The 18,800-nt window shown below is 44.1% G+C and overlaps 1 protein-coding gene across 4 annotated transcripts in view; it reads right to left on the bottom strand.

Annotated features, from left to right (window-relative positions):
- C1QTNF7 (C1q and TNF related 7) overlaps positions 1 to 18,800 on the bottom strand; it is a 232,775-nt gene that overhangs the window by 26,787 nt on the left and 187,188 nt on the right. Inside the window, exon 1 of one of the 4 annotated variants that reach the window (XM_045182988.2) lies at positions 9,948 to 10,060. The exons of the other annotated variants lie outside the window; for them this stretch is intronic. The gene's annotated coding sequence lies outside the window, so the exon portion shown is untranslated. Of the gene's footprint in view, positions 1 to 9,947; positions 10,061 to 18,800 lie in introns of those variants that run through there. 4 annotated transcript variants of the gene reach the window in all.

Genomic DNA, 18,800 nt, shown 5'->3' on the forward strand with positions numbered 1-18,800 from the left:
ACACAGTCCAGGGGGACGTAAGCTCCACAACCTCCAGTCCCCAGTTAGCGGCTGGAACCCAAACAGAGCCACGGAATGTTGATTCGGAAGTGACTGTCGTGGTGGGCGAAGCTGACCTCCGCTGATGCTTGACCACGGATGTGTGTTTTGTGGACAGAACACCAAAACGTGTTTCCTAGCGGTACTGCCAATTGTACTGTCTCTGGGTTGGTGGCTCCAAATTCCCTACACACCCTCAGCCAGGGGTTCAGCCTTGCTCATCAGTAAGTTCACAGAATTAGTTCTGTGCTGGGAGTGTTAGGTGCTCAAGCTGCCTTGTCAGATTGGGTAGAGGTGATGAGACACTCTGCCTGGGTTGAAGTTATCTCATTGTCTCCCTGGGTAGACAGCTCAGGAGGACACTTTGCAGTGGGACAGAACAATCATCCCCTGGTGTGGCCAGGGCTCAAGGGCACCAGAGGCCCTCAGTCACCAGGCTCCTCTTCTGTGGGGTCTTGGAAGTGTGGGACATTCTTATACAGCTTCCCAGGAGTCCTTGCTCAAGGATCGAAGAGTCATGTGACCAGGGAGGAGGTAGAAGCCATTTCTATCTCTTCCATACCCAAGGTGTCAGCCCCACTAGCCTTCCCCTCAAGGTTCTGCACTGACTCTAACCTACTAGTGACCTTTGCCCAGGTCACTGGCTGTGGTCTGAACTTCCTTTGCTCTGTGGGCTCTCTAGAATCTACCACTTTGCCAGGCCCAGCTGAAAGCCAGCTCTGCTATCTGTAGGTGGTTTATTCATTCCACCCAGGTTTATCCAGCATCCTCCCGTCCCAGCCACCGGTCATGTGTTGAGGTCCAGAGTTAGACAAGGCCATTCTGGTCCTCACACACACTTCATTTTCTAGGAGCTCTACAGCTTTGTGTGCTGTTCCTCTCTTTCAACCTGCATGATCTCTCTCTCTCTCTCTCTCTCTCTCTCTCTCTCTCTCTGTTTCTTCACCTGGTTCAACCCCACACTCATTTTTAAAAACTCACTGTTAATCTTCAACTATGTGCCCAGTCAACACCTTTGAGCAGACTCAATGAGGCCTCTGCATGTATGGGGGGGGGCGGTTAGGGAGCCAGCGAGCCAGCAGTCAGGACTTCCGCCACTGTTTTCATTTCGTACATGGACACAACTGAGGCATAAGTAGTATCTTGCCTGAGACCATACAGTCTTCACTCTTAACCACTACGTTTTATGACCTCTTCTCAGCAACTTTCTACACACTAAAGATAGCAACGTGCTACATAGACAAAGAAGAGCAGTTGTAGACAGAGACGTAAAAGGGGGACCTAGTTTAATTCTAGGGATTAGGGAAGGCCACTCTAAGGAAGGGACATTTGGAGGTATTCCTGAGGATGACTTACACAGGTGATGACAGCAGAGAAGCATGTGTAAAGGTCCTGGGACAGGGCAGGGCTTTGGGAATTCTACAAAATGAAAGGACAGTGGCCTGGCATTGTAGCACAAAGTAGCCTATAACAGAGGTGGTCAGAAGAGTTAGGCAAGGTCAAATCATTTCAGGGATTTGAAGAGTGTAGATTTTATCTTTAGAGCAATGGGACAGGAAACCATCATCTTGGTTATGCTTAGAATGGTATTCTGGTTCTGGTTGCTGTGTGGAGAAAGGATGAGAGAGCGCTAGGGTGGCTGATGCAGCCAAGCAGGCAAGCGATGACCACCGTGGCTGGTCACTGTGGTGGCAGAAGATAAAGAGAGAACCAGGGAGGTTTGGAACATATATTTGTTAAAGTCTGATGGGTCAGACATATTGTCCTCTGGGAAGCCTCTTCTGCACTCATCAGCACCAGCTAGCTCCACAGCACCTTCCCTCTGTTCCTGTGGTACCCAACCCTATTATCGCACAGGTGACGATTTCCACGTTATCTCGTCTGCTTCCTCTCTGGACCGCGAGCTCTCTACTGTTTATCGTTTTGCTTGCTGCTGCCCTTACCGCTGGAACACTGCCTGCCACTTGGTGTTTTTGAATTTTGTTGTATTGGTCACATACTGTGTGACAATCACTGCACAATGTATTGTGTGCATCATCTTGTGAGCTACACTCAGCAGCCTCAGAGGAAGTTTCGTCCCCATTTTACAGATGAAAAAACAAAGGCATGAAGGGCCAGTTGCCTTTATTGTACTCACGTAACTAGAAAGTGCTAGAGCTGTGGCTTGAGTCCAGACCTACTGGTGACAAAAGACATAGGCGACAGCACCCAGCTGCTCTTTCTATCTGCAGCGCCCACCAGCTGGCACATTAGAGGAACAGGGTCTTAGTTTGGATCATCATCAATTTCATATCTTGGCACAACGCAGCAGGCAGCAAGTAGGTGTGCGTGGAACTCTCCCGCCTGAATCAGGCAGCAGGGACGTGCAGTAGAATACTATTTACCCATCAAAGTGAACAGGGCACCGATACGTATTACAATGTCCATGAACCTCGGGAACATTCTGAATGAGGGAAGCCAGACACAAAAAGCCACCAATTGCGTGAGTCTGGTTGGGTGAAATATCCACGGCAGGTAAATTCGTAGAGACAGAGTGCAGACTGGTGGTTGCTGAGGCTGGACGGTGGGAGTGAGGAGCAAGGAGGGACTGCGTAATGGTATGGGGTTTTCCTTTGGGGTGGGAAAGTATTTTGGAACTTGGTAGAGGTGGTGGTTGCTCCATATTGTTAATACACTGAATACAATGAATAATTCACTGTAAGACGGTGAATTTTATGTTATGTAAGATTCACCACAATAAAAAATAAAACACTGGAATGAAACGCATTAGCTTCAGAGGAGTGGTTGAGGAGCAAGAAAAGGATCAAAGTGGAGCTTTAGCTGTACCTGTACTTTTTTATAGCTTTATAAATAAATAAATATTTAAAAATTTCTTTATAAAAGATCTGAAGCAGGAAACCCAAGCCTACCATTGGATTGTTGCTTGAAATTCTTTGTATAGAGAAAGGTGGCTAAGACAGAACAGAGTGCAATTGCTAAGCGTGATGTCCAAGTTGGCTGAGTTTCAGCCCAATTCTCCATCCACTAAAGCCTGTGATGTTTAAAGGGGGACTTCAAAGTCACGAGAACAGATGCGCCGTGTTGCAGCCACACTTCCTGTCTTAGCAGGGATGTCATGTTGGTGGGAACTCTAACAAGCTGCAGAAATCAGCTTCTCATAACTCATCTCTCTTCCTTCGGATGGAAAGGAGCCGTCTGAGACACCAGCACATAGCAGGGCGGAGGGCTGAGTCTTCTCCATTGAGACCTTGTCAAGTGTCGTGGACAAAGCTGGTGCCTTGATGGAGTAGTTGCCCAGGCTGGTCTGGAATCTGAGCTCAGGCACCAACACTTACGGAGGGGCACCTGACCCGTCCTGGGCCCCACCCCTGTGCACATGTCAGCGTGGCTAACTCTCAGAATCACCTGGTGGGTGGGTGTTCAAAGCTGAGAAAAAGGAGATCAGATGAGAAATATACTCAAGGTCACAGAGGGACCAAGCCAGAGCTGGGGTTCCAACCTGGTCTGCCTAGTGCCAGAGTCTGTGTTTGCTACAGGGCTTCCCACCCAAATACAGACCACGGCACACAAAACGTGTTGTGTAAGTCCTTGTTCAATGAATAAATGAATGGCAGCAAAATGACATCATTTTTAATGGCTTAGTAGTTGGGTAAACATGCACGAATTCAAACCAGGGAGGGGGCAGGCGTGCCCACAGGTTACCTGTGCAAATACAAAGGGACACAATCTTCAGAGTGCAAAATGTGTGCTGACAGATATATATGAAGAGTTTGAAAACTGGGCACCCTTTTGTCTCAACACTCCCACTCTTAGGGTTTAATTTGAAGAAAATAAAAAAAAGATGAAGGCAAAGCTATACGTACAATGGTACCGATCACAGCAAAACCTACATTTCTGCCAGCAGGCACGATTTTTTCTGTAGTTCTAGACTGGTTAAGTTAATGGCACATCAACAAAAGGACTATTTTACAGCCATTAAAATTTATATTCTGTAAGAACATTTAATGACAAAGGCAAATGTTTATGATATATTGAGGGGAAAAGTAGGCTACCTAATAGTGTCTCTAGTGTTGGAACATTCATTCTGGCTTAAAAAATGTATATATGTATCAAAAAGATGAGAAGCCTCAATACCAAAATATTAATGTGGCTGTGTCACCATATGAAGGGCCACGGATCATTTGCATTTGCTACTTCCATTTCTATTGCCTTTCAATTTTCTGCGAGGGGCAATAAGCATATTTCTTTTGGTCTTAGAAAGTCAGTAAATGCTGCATAAAAATAAAAGGAAAAAACCCTCACTCTACCCATCCATTGGACAATATCTTGTGTAAATACAAAAATGATCTTTTCCTCAAAAAAAGAAAACATTGATAATAGAGAAGATGGTTTGTGGCTATTTATCTCAGTGTATTTCTCCTTTATTTTGTTCGTTTGTCCTCAGTGTAGAATCCTAGCTGCTGCTTCTCTTCCTGGTACCAGATTTAAACATTTGGTTAGGGTTCCAAATTTTCTTCATCTCCATTGTCTCCTTAAGGAATTTGAAAGCAAAGAGTCTTGGATTTTAGATATCTGGGAATGGCCAAGGTTTTGGATTTTGTTTTATAAAAGATGTATTTGTTCAGTTGAGCAAGAGTGAAGCAAATGCTTTCAGCGTGTCTATTAATCTTCGTGGCCTGAGTGAGGTAAAGGTCTGCTCACTCACGTTTTACGAGGTTTGGTTTCATAAAAATGTTTGGTTTCAAGGCATTGGCCCCTGTTCTCTGTTGATGGGGAAAGGATTTGGAGTATGGAAGGTGTCTTGACTTTTCTTCCCGTGTTTAGTTTGTTTTTTAATCATTAACTGGAACTCTGTGATGGTTATGGCTAACATATTTCGTGAATTCATGAAAACATTCATTTTAATAAAAAAAAAAACCCAATAAAACATCACTAGAACCAGAATGTCCGACACCATGTTTTGCTGGAAGACTCCTGCTGGGGGGTTTGGGGATGGATTTAGGTGAGTGCTGCTGCTATGGAGGGATGGAAGCATCCCCGTGCAGGGCGCCGGCCCTAAAAGGTAAAGCAGGAAAGACAAAGGGACTTTCTAGTGGAGTCAGGGAACTGAAGCCTGATTGATACAGGCTGAGACACAGGTGGAATTCTCTTCGGGTTACACCAGAGTTAAGGTTGAGAGTGCACACAAGGACATAAAAGTTGTTTGTACCCCCAAGAGTCGTGTTAGAACATTCTTCATCTTCAATCGATTTCAGAACTAGGAGATGGGGTAAAGCTCGTGTTACAGTGTTTAGTGAAAATACCCTAATGCACAAATGTGTGCATAGGACTTTGTAAGGAGAAAAATACAAAGAAAAAGCACTCTATACTACAGTAAAAAAAAAAAAGGCCAGAGATAAATATAATAAAAGGTTTTATGATCATAAAAAATACTTCTTGCTTTCTACCTTTCTCTATATTCTGAAATTTTAATAATTATGCCTTAGTTCTCTAATAAAAGACTCATTCATTCACCCAACATGCAGGTGCCGGTCACTAAAGGTTAGAGATGCAAAGATGATTAAGCCACTTATCTGCCATGAAGAAGCTTTTAGTTTCCAGGGGAGAGAGACAAATAGATAAGAAACGCAGGGTTGCCACGGGGGAGGTATATTTGAGGTCGATGTGTGAATCACAGTGCAGGGGCCATCGCACTTCCCTGCAGTCCAAACTTAAAAAGGATTGAGCATATGTGCCCATAACGACAAAGTCCTGCATGCCTGAAAGAGTATCATCTCTTGGAGTCTATGTTGTTCTGTTTAGTCATGGGTGTTTCAGAGGATGGGGCCGAAGACTGAAGACAATCCGTTTTGTAGGGGCTAAGTGAGGAGCACAGGAGTGACAGAGCTTTGCAACTTGTCAGTTGCAGAAATGTAATCAGTCTCTCTGACTCCTTGTCTTCGCCCAAAGCGGCTGTAACGTCACTGACGCACTCCTTGAGTTCTATGATTTTGATGTACATTACCTCGCTTCCTTTGTAATTTTAACTATAGCTGAGGCGTATCCCTTTTAGGAGGAAGTTAAGCGATAAGGAGCTCAACAAATTGGTTCCAAACGAGAAGAGGGATCTGAACTAGGTCTCCAGGGGTTTTCCGAAGAGCCAGTGCCTCCACTTGGACTTAGGGTTGTTTATTTTGGCTGCAGAGAAGTCTTTTGGGGTGTTTGTTCATTTCCAGCGCTCCGTCCATGCTGTAAGTGGTTGAGTCTGCTCACATGGGTTACCTCCAGGTTGAAGGCGTGCTCTTTATTTATCACACAAATGTTGATTTAGTATGTACTATGTGCCTGGCCTATTCTAAGAGTGGGGGTAGGGGGAGAAAGGGGATAACAGAAACAGACAAAGTCCTTATCTTCATGAAGAGAGACACAATAAACATTAGACAAATACATAACTAAGAAACCAGTGATAAAACGCTGTGAAAGTGGTGGTGCCGGAAGGTTGTATGCAGAGGGCTGCTTCCTTTTACTGCAAATCCCCAGTGTTGTCCTGGTGCCCACCAACATTGCTGTGTGACCACAGGAGAGTTAGGTAATGAATCCGAGCCTCTGTTTACTCATCTCTGTTCTGTGAGCAAGCATGTGCCCTTCCATCCAGATTCGCTGTGATGATGAACTGAGTTCAGGTGGGTGAAGAATGAGGAACCTATTAGGGGCTCAAAACTTAAGGGGGTTGGTATACTCTCCATTTCCTATTGCTGCCTCTGCGGGGATTGCTGGGATTCTAAATGTAACAACAGCTTTCTCCTCCTGTATTATCTCCAGAAAAGAAGCTATGCAGCTACATTGTTTCTTTCCAAGTTGTTTTTCAGCTTTATTTACTTCCCAGGCATGGTACACTGAATAATGTTCACCTCCTAACCCCCAGCATCTATGAATGTTACTTTATACAGCAAGGAGGCTTCACAGATGTGATTAAGGTAAAGATCGTGAGATAGGGAGATTGTCCTGGGTTATCCAGGGGGCACACTGATCTTCTGAGGGAGAGGCAGGGGCATCAGAATTATAGAGAGAAAGTGATGTGAGGGCAGAAGCAGAGGGAAACAGAATCAGAGAGAGGAGGTGCTGTCTGATGCTTTGAATCTGGAGGAACAGGCATGAGCTGACAAATGTAGGCAGCCTCTGCAAGATAGAAAAGGCAAGGAAACAGCTTCTCCAAAGGGAACCGAGCCCTGTGCACCCTTTTGAGACTTCTGACCTCCAGAACTGTATTGCGGTAAGCCACTACATTTGTAGTGATTTGTTACAGCAGCAATAGGAAAGTAATACAGGTGAGCCCCAGGCAACAATAACGAGGGCGGAGGGATCTCTGGGGCTGGTTGACATAATGATTTCTGGGTTTGCAGCCCAAATCTCCCACCTACTAACTGCTGATCTTGAGAAAATGACAGTCTCTCAGTGCCTCAGCGTGTGTTCTATAAAATGGGATGAAAATCGTCATACGTTTAGCATATATGTTAGGAAATTGGCATGTGGTAAGTGCTCAAGAAATGCACATTGTAATTAGAGGAAATGAGGTCTTGCTGAAATGGATTACTGTCTCCCTGGAATCATGGAAGATGAGTGAACTGTTGCCCGTAGGTAGAGGTAGAAGCTTCCCAGATAGTCCCTGAGTGATATCAAAGGGTTATTTTTGTTGGTGTACATAGTCATTTCCACAGAGAGTTAATTTCCATGGAGGCCAGTTTCTTTCCCTTCCTGTTCACGGGTGGAAAAAGACATGCACAGTGGATGACAGGCACTGATGTTTCTCAAAACTCTGCTTTGTTTCTTGGTTCTAATTCAAAATTGATGTTGGAGTTGTAGCAGCCAAATAGATGGTGTCCTTTGAACTTTTTGCAATTGTCTCTGGTTGATCACAAGCTGCCTTGTTTCTGCTTTGCTAAAAGCTATCCCCCTGATAATTCTGAAAACCAGAGAGAAATCACGTTCACATGAAATTGCTGTGATTTCTCTAAGTTTAGTTAGGGCAATACGGTTACCTAGTGCAATTTTTTATTTGAAAACCAGAAGGCTTGTCGTTTGTGTGAATTTGGCCTAAAGAAATAGTTTTTAATATAATAAAAATATCTGCATACAATGATGTCGATTACAGCATTATTAAAAAACAGGAAAAAATGGAATACACTGAAAAGTTAGACAATAGGGGAATTATTAAATATATTGTGGAATGGTCACTCGGTGGTTATACTGACTTTGCCGTAATAGGGAAAATATTTGCAATATACTTTTAGGAGAAAAATTGAGAGAGAAAATTGTGTTCACTGTAAATATAATGTTTATAATTATAAAAACTCACATGTTAAACATTCCAGCAGAAAATATACCAAAATACTACCATCATCCATTGTGATAAGGTGGTGGAATTATGAATTTTTTCCTCTCCATTTTTGAAATATTTTGTAATATATGATTGTTATTTTATCTCTAAGGAAAATAGAGCTCAAAAATATATAAAGTAATAAGCCAGAGCTTCAAAATAGTGTGAATAGTGAGGAAGAGGTCCAAGAAAGTTATGAACGCACACATTTACAACTTCAATGAAATGCCTGAGGAGTTCTCATTTCCTAGATTGGTGCTAACCGCAGAAAAAACGGGCTGAGAAATCTTGGCCATCAGCACTTAGCAGGGCATGTGGAGGCCTTTTTTGGCACGTACACTTTCTTGCTTTAAGTCAACTGATTTGGTTTCATAAAACAAAGAAGAGTTTTGCTTTCCTAAATAATTCGGTTCTGACTGTATCAGGAGCCTCTATTCCAGCACAGGGGCTTATGGAGGAAAAAAGCCCAAAGAATATTTATTATTGATTGAGGGTTTGCTCTGTGCCAAGCTCTGTGTTAAGTGCTTTTTACATTGACTGTCTCCATTCATCCTCACAGGTCTGTCAGGCAGGTCCCCTTGTGTGAGTTTTACGGATGAGAGATGCTCAGAAAAGTGAACACTGGTTTTGGGGCCGAGAGGCAGCTTCAGATCCCAGGCTGCTGGACTCCTCTGCTCACGATCGCAAACCGAGCTCTAGCTCACTAGGCTTCTGGAGCCGCTCAGCCAATGCTCTGTGATGCTGTACTTCTAAGAGGTCCAACAAGTATCATTATGATTGTACTTCCCTCCTATAGCTGTGCATGGGGAGTTTTTAGGTTTGCAAACTTCATATAATAAAAAGCATATTACTACATAAATCTTCCTTCCACATCCATCCCTCATTCCCCAGTTTGTCTTCCCTGAGAAAACCACCGTAAACGGGGATCCATGCTCAAGTTTTAATGATTTAGAATCTCCTAGGTTTTCCCAGGAACCCGGACTTTTAACAGGCTTCCCAGACAATCCGGAGGCAGGGTGGGGGGCTGAGGACCACTGCTGCAGTGATACAGTGATGCCCAACTGAATAAGAAAAATAGCGACTCATCTGTGTACCTGACAGTGTTTCAGCTGCAGCTTTCTGGAATATAAGCGTTTAAAACAAGTTTACCTTTTTGCAAAATTCAAACAGTTTTGGAAAGTGGTACGTTTCAGTTAAAAATGTTTATGAGCAGAAGTGGAATTGAAAATCAATCTGAAAACTCCATGTGTCCTCACCCCAGCTGGTGGACTGGGAAGAGTGCCGGCCTGGGGGAGACTGGGTGGCTCAGCTCAGGCTGCGATGACAAAACTCCACAGACCAGGCGGCATAAATGGCACACAGTCAGTTCTGACAGGTCTGGAGGCTGCAAAGTCTAAGATTAAGGTGGCAGACTTGGGCTCCTGGGAGAGCGCTCCTCCTGGCTTATAGATTCCTTCTTGCTGTTGTCACATACTGGAGAGACACAGCTCTGGTGTCCCTTCCTCTTCTCATACAGCCACTCGTCCCATCGTGGGCTACCCTCATGACTCACCTAGGGCCTCCTCAAGGCCCTGTCTTGGAATGCCATCTCATTGTGGGGCGGGGCTTCAACATGGGGCTTCAACACATTCAGCCTGAAACACTGGGTTTCTTGTCCACTCTGCCCATGTCCACCTGAGTGCTATTGGGCAAGTTACGTCAGTCGTTGGGCTTTCACTTCTTCATCTATAAGGTAAGGAGTTTGGATCAGCATAAGGGTTTCCACAGTGTTCCCCAGGAGAACCTTGAGCTGTCTTTGGGCTGAGATGGGGTGAGGTGTTGGTGACTGAGCACGCAGGTTTGGACCTCAATAGGCCAGCCCTCTCCTCGCCATAGTCTTGCTGCAAGAGAAGCTCCTGTCTGTCTGTCTGTCTATCTATTATCTATCTATCTATCTATCTATCTATCTATCTATCTATCTAGGTATCATCGTTTTAGTATTTAACTCCAGATGTACTAGCTTTTCCACTAATGCTCTTTGCCTTTTCCAGGACCAAATACAGGATACCACATTGAATTTAGTGTCTTTCTTATTTGATTCTTGCCTCTGATTAAATTTTGTTCCAACCAATGGTTCCAGGACAACAACAAAAATCCATGTCTGATACCCATTGGATTAACTGCTTGTTAGATGTCTTCCACTTGTTTGGGCTCAAGGCGGCTGATATGTATGAGGAATAACTGTGCTGCCAGGGGGTACACACGGGCTTTAGATTCAGGCAGGCCGATCTAACGTCTACTCTCTGGAGGATCTCAGGCAACTCACTGAGCCTCCCTAAACTCCAGGGTTCTCATCTGCAAAAGGGAGAGTCACACCTACGTTGCAAGTTCTGAAGATACAGGGTGTTTGACAGAGGTGAGTTTTGCATTTTGGCTATGGTGGCTATTTCCTGGGTCCATATGGTGTCACTGGCCCTCAAGTGAAGGGCTTCCTAGGTCACCCCATGGTTGTATCATGGGTCCTGGGCCCCCATTATGCTTGTCCCATGCCCAGTTGAGCCCTGTAAATGTTTGCATGTGCCTGGAGTAACAACGAACAGCAGTCTGCTTTTCTGCCCTAAGGAAAGAACCTCTGATATCTGGTGTTTTGATCAAACTGTTGAGATAGAATTTAAAACATGCATCATAATTCAGTCGTTCCAAATGGGAAAAAAAGATTACACTATTAATACATGCTATTCGTAGAAAAATTAGACTATATGGATGACAAAAGGAAGAAAATAAAAACCAGCTGTAATCAGACCACCCAGAAACAGCCCTGTTATCATTTTGGGATCTACATCTGGAAAGATGAATATTCTCTCTCTTCTTTTTGAAATCACACTATTCTATGCATTACTTTTTTTAATCTTATTGTCATTATGATACATATATATGTACATGTACACATGCATATATGATCATATTTCCATGTAATAAAATGCAATTCTGCAATGTAATTTTAAAATTGTATTATACAGATGTATTGAAATTATCTTAATTAATTCCCTATTGTTGGGTGGTTGGACTGTTTATAATTGTTGTTTTTGCCAATAACATTGCAATGCACGCCCCTCTAGTGAAGTCTTTGTGGACCACTGTCCAGTTTCGAAGTTTCACGCTGGCAGCTTCCATGGTCCACCCACACTTCCATTCCTCTTCCTTCTCCTTTCAGAAACCCAGCATTGCTGGTGCTTGCCCATGTTTCTAGGGCAACTGTGTGCTCCTTGGAGGGCAGCAAGCGAGCACGTGCTGTTCATCTTCATATTCTCTTGAATACCTAGCAGGGTCGGGGGCCCTCTGTGTGTTTCTGCTTCCACCCTGAGCTTGCACCCCTGTTGCTGGTTCTGCTTGGACATTTGACATCTGGTTTCCTGACTCTGGTCCATACCTCAGTCATTTCACAGAGATCTGCTGAGCACCCCTGATGTGCAAAGCACAGATCTAGGCACTGGGGAAACAGAGACAGGAAGCTGTCCTGCCCTCAGAGAGTGGTGTTGAAGAGTGGCAGGCAGATGCCAACTAAGAGAACAAATGCAATAATCACTTCAGATGAAGGTAAGTGCCAGGAAGACTGGAAAGCAGTTTGGTGGGGGAAGGCCACTCTTGCGGAGATCAGAGAAGGTTTCTGAAAGGAGGTGAGTATGTGGAGGGACAAAGGTCCCTGCAGAGGAGTGGCCACTGTAAAAAACATGGCAGCAGGATCAGCCTGGGCTGTTCCCAAGCAGCAAGAAGGAGAGGAGTTGGCCAGGAGGGAGCATGAGGTGTCAGAGTTGGGCGCCTGGGGGTTGGAGAGGGGCTCAATCCTGCTGGGTCTCAGCAGCCATGGGGAGGAGCTTAAATGCAATTTGAAGTTCTATGGGAAGCTCTGGTTTTCATTTTTTAAAAGATCACTCTGCTCAAATTTTACCCTAAACTAAAGTCATCTGGATGATAAACCCTCATCAGAGAAAGTGATAGCCTCTCAACAGATATTCGCTAGGAGGAAGGAACACGGTTTTCTGATTTTTAGTTTCCTGAGCTTTTCGGGTTTCTTTATGTGGCAGTCAACATTATTAAATCAACATCCATTCACCCTTTACCTTTCTACCAGAATTCCGATTTTCTCAGGTGGCTATATATGCCCACTTCCCAGCCTCCTTTGCAGGTGGTCTTGGGAGGCATGTGACATGATTTTAGCCAATCAGGTATAAGAAAACATGGTGTGGCGAATTCAGGAAAGGCTCTTGCCTTCCCGATTGATGAAAGGACACAGACACAATTGACGAACACAGACGTGATGTCTCAAAGCACAGAGCCATCTTGCTATCATTTGATGACAAGTGTGAGGATGAAAGATAACATGTTAAGGATGAAATGCTGGGCAGAGAGAGGCAACCTGGGTCTCTAATGGCTTTAATGAACAGCTGAACCAACACCAGAGACCCCCTGACATTTTGTTATGTGAGGAAATAAAAAACCCTGGTAGTTTGAGCTGCCGGTACTGAGGCATCCGGTTGATTGCAGCCAAAGCATTTCTAACTGATGTATTTATCACCAGGAAAAGTGGGAACTGACTCCATTAGTAATTCCACAGTCTATTAGGCACATCATAAAAATTCTGAAAATCTCAGTTTCTGTTGAAATTGAAATGATGACCAAAACCAACTTGGGAAGCTTGTGTGTTGTGGATTCGGGCTCAGGATTGCCACTATACGGTGACAGTGATGGTGACTGGGCTGTTCAATGGTCACACAACATAAGAAAGATACCTACAGTGCCCTGCAGGCATCTCTACCTGAGAGGTGAGGCCTGCGGAAGACCGTGGGGCTTGCTTTCTCTCTCGGGTTGCTTGGTTCCCATTATCTGGGCTACCACAATGGATGAAATGACACCCCTTCTCCAGGCAGGCCTGCTCTGACTATGCCACTTTAAAGTCCCAGGTGCGTATCTGAGGTCAGAGAATACACTGTTTAAGTGATCCTGGGCAGTGATGCATTCAAGTACCTTGGAGTCTGAGCCATCCCTTCTTCCGTGGGTCTCCCTGGCGTAATCCCGCTACAATGTAACTCACAACACGAACATAACAAACACCCACTGTATTCTAGGTACTTTGTGAAGCACTGTGTAAACATTACCCCTAATCCCCATTTCATCTTCACCATGGTTTGCAGATGAGAGATTGTTTTCCTAATAAAACTCAAGACTCAGAAAAGTGAAATCATTTGCCCAAACTCATACAGCTAAGTAAGTGGACAAAAGGAACACGAACTCAGATAATCTTGGTTCCGAGGCCTGTGCACTGTAGCGATCCCCATGTGTTGTGTGAACTCCTCATGTACAGGCTTGCTCGCTACCTCTATGAACCACAGAAGCAGCGGCCTACCGTCTCGGTTCATACATCATTCACAAAGCATTTATAGGAGGTTGAACGGTGGCCCCCAAAAGACATGTCCACCCAAATCTATAGGTGTAGAAAAGGGATTTTGCAAGTAGGATTTTGTGAAAGGGATTTTGGTTCCTCCCGGAGGAATCAAATCTAGCCAAAATCTTGATTTTGGATGTCTGGTCTCCGGAACTGTGAGAGAATAAACTTCTGTTGTTGTAAGCACCAAGTCTGTGATAATTTGTTATGGCAGCCACAGGAAACTAATACCATATTGCCTGTGTAGGAGGATGAGACAGGATGAGACCGATGCTCAGTGTCTGGAAGGAGAAAGCGCTCAGTTGTTGCTGACTACAGTAAGGCAGAGCTCTGCTGGTGGGGCCCGCTCTCCCAGAGCGGAGTGGACAGCTTGGCTTGTTTGGGGCTTGGGGGGCTCCAGGGAGTGGCTGGGTAAGTGATATCTGTGGGTGAATTCTTACTTGATTGCGATTGTGGTAATATTTGTGAAAATGTGTCAGCTCATTATAAAAATCTCCAAGAAGTTCAGAAAAGAGCAAAGAAACAAGCAAAACAAAACAAAACTTCCGTCTCTCAGAAACGATTTTGTTCATCGCCATTGATGAACACCATCTCAGTCTGCTCTCTCGGCACATATTTAGCAAGAAGCTGGGGCAGATACAGTTTTACAAAAATAGATTCAGACTATGCATACTGTTTTTATAAGAATTACTGAACATAGGTCTACTTGAATTTACCAGAATTAAAAGAAACGAGAATCAAGGCCGAAGGAATTGTTGAACGTTGGATAAATATTTGTTCATCACAAGAGATATTAGTTCCTAAAAGATGTTTTTAAGGTTAAAAGGCAATTATGAAAAAGAAATCAAGAGTTTGGCAGTATTTCACTTTTTAAAACTCTGTGTGTTTTTGCTTAATCCAATATGCACTTACTTTCTGTCATGAAAGAGGATTTCATGCATTTCTTTTCCCCTTCCAGCCCCAGCCTCCCAGTGTTTGCTAGTCACATTATTATCTTTGGATTGCCTGAAATGATAACATTTATGTTCTGCTCTGTCAGCTCACACCCACTGTTACTCAGTCTCAGTTCTGTGTGTAAGTGGATCCAATACCCACTGTTGTCCTTTTCTGTGACTTCTCCACTGCTGGGTGTTTAGTTTTGATTCAAGTCTTGTTATGCTGGATTTTACAAAAAATATTTTTCGAGAAGGGCTTTGTTTCCTCAGCCCTGGACTTTTAGCACATTTAGGGATGTTTGCTTGCTTCTTTCATAGCCGCCGTACAATTCGCTGAGCGGGAACTCGTGGGTCACTCTTGTCTCCCTTGGCACTCGGTCGATGTTATTCTGTTGTTTTCTAGTGCTGAGTGTTGTGATAAGAAAGAGGAATCTTGTGATTCGTGTTCTCTACGCAAAAAATAGACTGGACATTTCCCCTTGAATTTCAGTGTCTTCATGGTACGTCACTGATACTGCAATTTTGCTTATGTTTCCTAGGATACGTGTGTCCTTTAAATCTAGAGGTACCTAGCTTCTCTTACTTCAAGAAACTTTTTTGAATTTTCTTAAGTTTTTCCCTGTTCCTTGCTGTTCCTGTGTTCAGGATACCGATTTGTGTGTGTCAGCCTCCCTTCAGTTTGTGTTGTCTCGTCTGTAATCCCTTTTATCTCGTTGTTCCTTTCTGTTTTGTTCCGTGTGATTTCTTAAGCTTGGCGTGTGCTTTCAACAGTATTTATCTTTTTTCTGTTGCTTCTAAGTTGACTTTCATCTCTATAATTGCTTTATTATTTTTTTATCTTGTGTTTATTTCCTGAGCTCTGCCAGTTTACTTTTCAAAGGGTTTTCTTCTTATCTCTTTTTTGATCCCATATTTCTTCTTTGAACTTTTCTGAAAAACCACGTTGTTGATTATTTAAGACTGCAGAGACTAATCCCATGTTCTCAGGAATAGGTCATTTACGATGTACATTGTTTTAATCTACCATGGGCATTTGTTTACCTTCCTATTTCCTCCTCTTGTAGTAGCGCAGGCTGGGGCCCTCGCAGCCTGGCCACTTTGGCACACGGCATGCACAGGTGCATCCCACTGCGAGACCGACCACAGTGCAGAGGGTGCAGAGAGGCATGCTAAATCGGGCTCCAAATTGCAATAGGCTGTGGTGGCTGTGCTCCCATCCAACCACAAAATGTCTCCCTCAGGCTTTGGTTTCCAGGGGGTCAGTGTGGCTCAAACCCAAAAGTTGTGGGCTGTCCCACCTCAGCCCCACTCATCCCTTTTCCCACCAGACACTGTTCCTCAAAAACAAACATGCCGTGTCTTCCTGGTTCCTCCTCATTTACTTGCCACTGCCCCCTTTCTTTCCCTGCCCCTTCCTCCCCTCCTGGCTATCTGCAATGTGGAAATAGATTTTTATGGGGATATTCTGACTTATCCTATGGGAGGCACACAGTACGGTGTCCACCAGCATTTCTGGTTCTCTTCTCTTCTCTTCTCAGACTCGCCACACCTTCCTTATCCCTCAATGCTAGCATGGCCCCATAAATCGTTTGGACAGCACAATATGAGTGGAAGTGACCTGAGTTAACTACATAGTTTCTTCTCTTTCCATGAGGAACAAAGAAGCCTCACGTAATGATGGTGGCATAGGAAGCTGGTGAAGTTGGCCAGGTTGCTGAGTGCCCACTCTATTGTCTCACGTTGAACGTGTTGCAATAACAATATTGTAGCAACAATAATATGTAGCATAATAATAATAATAATAATAATAATAAAAAACAATGCATAAACTTCTCCTGGTTTAAGCCACTGAGAGTCAGGATTTGCTTGTAACTTCTGCCTAGCCTAGCTTCTTTGACTAGGCCAGGCAAGAAAAGCCAACTCTTGCCTTGTGGAACATGAGGAAGTCTGGACATTGAGGTCCAGAGGGCTGGCTGGAAGGCGTGCATTCCTCACCTGTCCAGGCAACTGACTAGCTGCAAAGGTTTCCTTGAATGGTGGAGGTGAAATTTTGTAGAATCTGCCCAGTGAAGGCCCCTTGTTGCAGAGGGTTTCAGATTTCCGGTCTTCAATAGGAAACAGAACAATGGAACTTAATCCATTTCTGCTTCTCTCTGCTTCCTTTCAAACATCTTTTGCACCAAATTTATTGCTGTTGACAGCATCATTTACTACGTTGGCACAAGCTTGGCTCATTTCTGACGGGTTTCCCTGATCGTCTGCCCCTCAGAGAGCCATGGGGGCTGCTGCCTTCAGGTCTTCTTGCAATTTACAGCCCAACAATGCTCTCTTTCTCTCTCTCTCTTTCAAATTGAGCTATTTCTCCCCTCTGTAATTAAATAAAATGTGTATGATCCTAGATGTTCTACTAAGAATAAAACCTTGCACCTTTGAATTACTGTTTGGCCGAGAGACAGTTGAAGATGTCTTACTGTTCGACCTACAGACAATTGAAGATGTCTCAGCTCTAGTCTTGTTTCCCTAAAGTCCAGCACACTCAGGAGCACCAGGAACACTTCTTCCCCAGATTCCGGCAATCCAGGCTCAGACCTTGCCATTCCTGAATGGCAATGGCCCTGGAAAGAATTGCATAAACTTCTGGAGCTCACTTTCTTTTTTTTTCCTTTTGAAGATTTTATTTATTTATTTTTAGAGAGGGGGAGGGATGGAGAAAGAGAGAGAAACATCGATGTGTGGTTGCTTCTCGCACGCCCCCTACTGGGGACCTGGCCCCTCAACACAGGCATGTGCCCTAGACTGGGAATTGAACCAGCAATCCTTTGGTTCACAGGCTGGCGTTCAATCCACTGAGCCACACCAGCCAGGGCGTCATTTTCTTATCTGTAAAATGTGATAATGGCAGTAGACTTTTCAGTCCCACAGGGATATGGGGAAGAGCAGGTGAGCTAATATATGCTGAAGCCTCTGGACCAGTGCCTGGTCCTGAGACACTCAGTACATGTTATGCATAAGCACCTTGTGGACTTTACAAGTGACATATTAGTTCATTTACTCACGTACTTCACATATACATAGTTACTAATTTATGCAAGACATATATAAGGAGGTGACAGATTACAATAACAATTGTAATCAAGTGCCACGCCTATTCTGGGATTATATTTGAGTGTTTAATTATGTGCTCAAGTGCTGGACTAAGTTTTTAAATGGGCCATCTCATTTAATCTGTACAACAACTCTCTATATACAAGATCTGAGTCCAACCATTGTCAATATAATGAGAATAGTTTGTGTGATATCGATGTAGCCTGGCAGCCAAGGAGAGTGGACTGGAATGCGTATGCATGAACAATGACGACTTCATTGTACTAGTCAGTGGGGGTGGTAGGCACTTTTGACTGAGCATGTGTACTGTGTGGCTGTCACACTCAAAATGACTGAGCAAGTAGAGAAACAAACCTGCATCAAATTTCGCATTAAGCATGAATATTCCCCTGTGGAAACTATTCGGATGATTCAGAAGGCCGCAGCTATGGGCAACTGGTGATTGGAAGCTTCATCACAACAATGCACCTGCTCATACATCATGTCTCAGGCAGAGTATTTTTATGAAACATCAAATCACCCAGGTGACTCAGCCCAGATTTGGCACCCTGCGACTTCTAGCTTTTTCCAAAACTGAAATCACCCTTGAAAGGGAAGAGATTTCAGACTGTCAATGAGATTCAGGAAAATATGACAAGGCAGCTGATGGTGATTGGGAGAACAACTGTGTGAGGTCCCAAGGTGCCTACTTTGAAGGGGACTGGGGTGTCATTTTCCTGTGTACAATGTTTCTTGTATTTTCTTCAATAAAGGTCTCTATGTCTCATAGTACATGCCTGGAGATTTTCTGGACAGACCTCATGTTTCTAGCAGTATCCCCGTTGTAAAGAGAAGGAAACAGGCTTTGAGCTATGAAGGAACTGGCCCAGGTCATGGAGGTCAGAGTTGGAATGGGCATTTTGGGGAGTATGACTCCAAGCATATGATCAACCCCTATGTACAT

Source organism: Desmodus rotundus, chromosome 4, assembly GCF_022682495.2.
Source record: "Desmodus rotundus isolate HL8 chromosome 4, HLdesRot8A.1, whole genome shotgun sequence".
Classification (NCBI taxonomy): Eukaryota; Metazoa; Chordata; class Mammalia; order Chiroptera; family Phyllostomidae; genus Desmodus; species Desmodus rotundus.